This window comes from Abrus precatorius, unplaced genomic scaffold (genome assembly GCF_003935025.1).
Source record: "Abrus precatorius isolate BTA unplaced genomic scaffold, Abrus_2018 Scaffold8, whole genome shotgun sequence".
NCBI lineage: Eukaryota > Viridiplantae > Streptophyta > Magnoliopsida > Fabales > Fabaceae > Abrus > Abrus precatorius.
In genome coordinates this window covers 11,286,491-11,291,146 of record NW_020874428.1, presented here as the reverse complement: position 1 = coordinate 11,291,146, position 4,656 = coordinate 11,286,491, and the positions used below count along the sequence as shown (strand labels likewise).

The 4,656-nt window shown below is 31.5% G+C and overlaps 1 non-coding gene across 1 annotated transcript; it reads right to left on the bottom strand.

Annotated features, from left to right (window-relative positions):
* Positions 1–2,747: 2,747 nt before the first annotated feature.
* LOC113848637 lies at positions 2,748–2,851 on the bottom strand. The gene has a single exon (XR_003501902.1). It is a non-coding gene; the product is annotated as a small nucleolar RNA R71 (small nucleolar RNA).
* Positions 2,852–4,656: the final 1,805 nt, after the last annotated feature.

Sequence of the window (4,656 nt, the reverse complement as noted above, 5' to 3'; positions counted from 1 at the left end):
TTGAGGATAAGGATTCAAGAAGAGAAAATAGAAAAAAAGTTGAAGAATTGGACTTAAAAAGTGAAGAATCAAATGATGAATTCTGAAAGTTATCACTCTGGACGCATATAGTGACAACTCTGGAGTGGATTCAGCAAAATAGAGTGGAAGTATTCACTTTAAATACTCAAAGTGAACACTTCAAAGCTTTAATCTAGAAGAAGAGGTGAAAGTGTACACTTTAAATATTCAAAGTGAACACTCCAGAGGTGTAAATTCAATAGAAGTCTGTGCATAATAACTTTAAGTATTCAAAGTGAACACCTCAGAGGTATAAATTAAAAGGAAACCTAAGCGGTAACACTTCAAGCATTCAAAATTAACAGGCGCAGGCTTGTTCTTCAGAAGAAGGTTGTGCGGTATCACTTCAAGCGTTCAAAGTTCACACGCGAATAAACAAGAGCTATGTGTTACCACTTTTTATACATAAAGTGTTCACTTTAGAGAAATTTTGGCTTGAAGAAGGTTGCGCGTGTACACTTCAAGTGTTTGAAGTGTAAACGTGCGTGACAAGACTTTGAAGAACCACATAAAGTGTTCACTCTAAGTGTTTAAAGCGATCACCTCAGACTGGGAATGTTTCAGAAGACCTTCTACGTGTTCACTTTAAGTGTTCAAAGTGAACACATCAAAAAGGCAAAAAAAATTTATAAAAAGCCAGAAACTCAAATCTTTTGGGATCTTTTCTCATTTTTTCATTTCTACACCCTAGGAGAGTTAGAGAGAGATTGGAGACGATTTTCAAGCTCTAGACCTTAAGGAATTAGGTTGGAGATTAGATTTTTGAAGAAATTCTATACCTCTTCTTTTTATACTCTTTCTTTATCTTTTTCTTTTAAGAACATGTTCTGATTTCTTTTTGTTAAGATAGATGGATCCGATTTTGATATTGTAAATTGATTATGGATCTAGATTTTAAGACTTTTATTGTATTGAACATTTAATTCTATCCTTAATGCAATTTTTGGATTAGCTATTCAATTGAATTAAACCTAGAGGATTTTCATCAATGGAAGTTGAGTTAATTTCTCATATCTGAATTGAATGTCAAGGTTATTGATATCTTAGCGATAAGCATTCATGATCTTGTGATCTCTTCATTTTAATGCTTAATGCAATGTTTGATTGATTTTCACCTAAGGAATTAGGGTAATTAATTGAAATTAGGATCAATGAATCAAGGAATTGAACTTTGATTAATTTAGTAAAATTGATCATCAATTAATTAAGGAACTTAAAGTTCATATCTCATTCAGTTTTGCAATTGATAAAGAAGTGAAATTCTTAAATTTATTCACATATCATTCCATTACCAAATTCGTTACTCTGTTTTGTTGTGATTTTCTTATTTCTGCACTTTATTGATTTTGTTCTCAAATGATTCAAAACATCTTTAATATTCGCTTGACTCAACCAGTTATTGATTTGTGAAATGGTAATTGAAAGAACTAATCCCTGAGGATGATACTTGGGACTCAAACAAATTCTAAATTTTATTACCTGCTATAACTACCTAGTACACTTGCTAGTTAGTGTTCTTTGAGCTTTGTGATAAGTTTTTGGCGCTGTTACCAGGGATTATTTACTTTCAATATCATTAGTAGCAGGGAGATAGCTAAATTGAGCATTTCTTTTTGTTGCTTTGCTTTCTAATTTTTTTTGCATAAATTTTTTATGCATTTTTGTAGTTTTCTGCATTATTTTCTGCTGCTTTCTTCATAATTTTGTTTCTTTTTCTTTTTTTTGCATAATTGTAGATTTCATTCTACATGAGTTGTTTTGTATTTTTCTGCATAGCTGTTTAATTTTTATTTTTTTTTGCATAATACATTTTTGTTTTTGCATTTTGTTGTTCTCTGCATAGATTCTGCATTATTTTCTATTATTTGTTGCATAATTTTTTTGTATTCTTCTGCATATTTTTGTTTTTCATTTTTCTGTATAATTGTAATTTTCATTCTACATAATTTCTGTATCATTTTCTATCAAATTCTATATGATTCTGTTTTGTATTTTTTTTGCATAACTGTCTAATTTCTTTGCATAATTCATTGTTGTTTTTGCATTTAGTTGTATTTTGCTGCAATGTTATGCAATAATTTTCTACATAATTCATTTTTACTTCTCTATAATTCTCTAATTTTATTTAAATTTTTTTTACTTTTATTTTGTATACAAGGAAAAACAAAAAATAAAGTTGTTTTATGGTTTGATCTGGATATAGAAAAGACTCTTAAGCAAAGGTAAAGAAGTTGCAAAAGAAAGTGTAGAAGATAACATCCACTTTTGAAGAACTAAGTGTGAACCAAACACTATCAAAAAGAATAATATGGCTTAAAACAACAAGACAAGGACTTTGGCAAATTATGTCATTCCATCTATGTGGGGTTACAATTCGAGTATTGTTAGACCAATAATTCAAGCCAACAATTTTGAGACTTGCATTGGTGAAATTGATACAGCAAGATCAGTCTTCTGGAAATGTTTTAGATGATCCCAATTTGCATCTTTATAATTTTCTATAGCTATGTGATACCATTCGTATCAATGGTGTAAGTGAAGATGCTATCCGCTTGAGATTATTTCCCTTCTCTCTTAGGGACAAGGCTAAATATTGGCTTCAAGCTCAACCACAAAGAAGTATCACTACTTGGACTCACTTAGTGAACAGATTTCTAACTAAGTATCTTTTACCATCAAAATCTACCAAGTTGCAAAGTGAAATCACCTCTTTTGTTCAATAAGATGGTGAATCTCTTTATAATGCATAGGAAAGATATAAGGATCTACTAAGATGTCCTCATCATTGCATTCCAAAGTGGATGCAACTGGAAACTTTATATAATAGGATGAATGTTGTTACAAGAACCATGGTAGATGCAACAGCAGAAAGTTCATTAAATACTAAAATTATACAGAAAGCTTAGCAATTAATTGACATGCTGGCAACCAGCATGTATCAGAATTTTAATAAGAGACATGTTACAAGTAAGGGAGCATTTGAAGCAAAGGCACTTGAGACTTTGATCACCCAAAATCAGATGTAAAATCAATTGCTTTCTGAACAACTTGCAGTCTTGACTCAACAAATCAATACTTTTCAAGTTGAAGCTATAAAAACAAACTATTTGATATGTGATTTTTGTGCAGAAAATCATATGAATGGAGGATGTAATATATTTACACCAAAACCTCAAGAGCAAATTAATTACATGGGTGATTTTCAAAGGTCTCAACCTCCATTTCTTCTAATTTTCAACATCAAGCCAATGAGTCAACCACATTATAAATAGAATCAACAAAGTCCTACATCAAAAAGTAATATCGCAGTAGCACCATTGTTCAATGCCAATTTTCAACCTCCACAATTATATTGTCAAACTTCTTCATCTCAACCTCCAAGAAGGCCACAATTTTCAAAACCTCTATCTGAGAAAATGAATGAAATAGAAGAAACACTGCTACAATTTATGAAAGTTACATAATTTAGCTTCAAAAATCAAGAGGAATCTATGAAGAAGTTGGAAACTCAAATAGGACAACTTTCAGAGTAGTTGGCACAAAGGGATAAGGATAGATTCTCTAGCAATACTATTGTGAATCCAATGGAGCAATACTATACTATCATAGTAAGAAGTGGAGTTGAGGTTCCTAATCCTAAAGATGAGGAGAAAAAGATAGTTACAAAGAATGTTGAAGAAAAAGAAGCACAAGACAACTTGTAAAGAGGTAAATTCACTCTTTTAAAAAAGGAAAATTTAGAGGATAACAATTGCACTAAACCAAAAGGAAGAACCAATAAGCAGGAAAAACAAAATGATGATTTTATCATAATAGAAGTCCTTGCTGCAGTGACATATCAAGATGATGAAGTGGAGGGAAAGAAGCTTAGTGAGTATATCAAGCAGCTAGAAGTCCCTCTATATTTATTTCTTTCAGGTTCTCAATTAAATGAAGAGTTGTAAATTGGTAAAAAAGAAGGAGAAATGTTTGAAGATAGAGCAAAAGCTGTTATCATCAAAATCATCTCCTAGAGCCAAAGATCAATAGGTGTCAAACTAGTGAGGTTAAAAGAGCGCTTTGTGAGAGGCAACTCACATTTCTTTCCTTTTCCTTCTTAACTAAACTAAGAAAACATAAAAATATGTATATGTTCATAATTATTTGTGTATTAGGTTCCTTTTTTCATTTTGTGATGAATAATTCAGAATCCTTCTTTCATTTCTGTATTTTTGAGTAAATGAATTGTTTGTGTACTTCTTCATATGAATATTTTTGATGATGGATTGAATCTGCCTTGGTGTGCTCTGGTTGAAGTGAGATGCTTTTGTACGTGCCTAAGAGCTTCATTTTGGCCCGTATTCTTACGAGAACCACCAAGCTACCTTTTTTAAGCTTTGCCAAGTGGGGTCGTTGTTCACTATCAAACTTCTTTTGAGTTGATTTCAAATTGCATCATTAGCGGTCCTCAAAAACTCTACTCAACTAATTTATTTTAAGGTTACGACATGATATTCAACGAGAATTAGCCATTTTGCTACCTCACTGTCTTTCTCAAGCATTGGGATTGGCTAAACTTATTAAAGCTAAAATATGTGACACCCACTCCTTGTCACA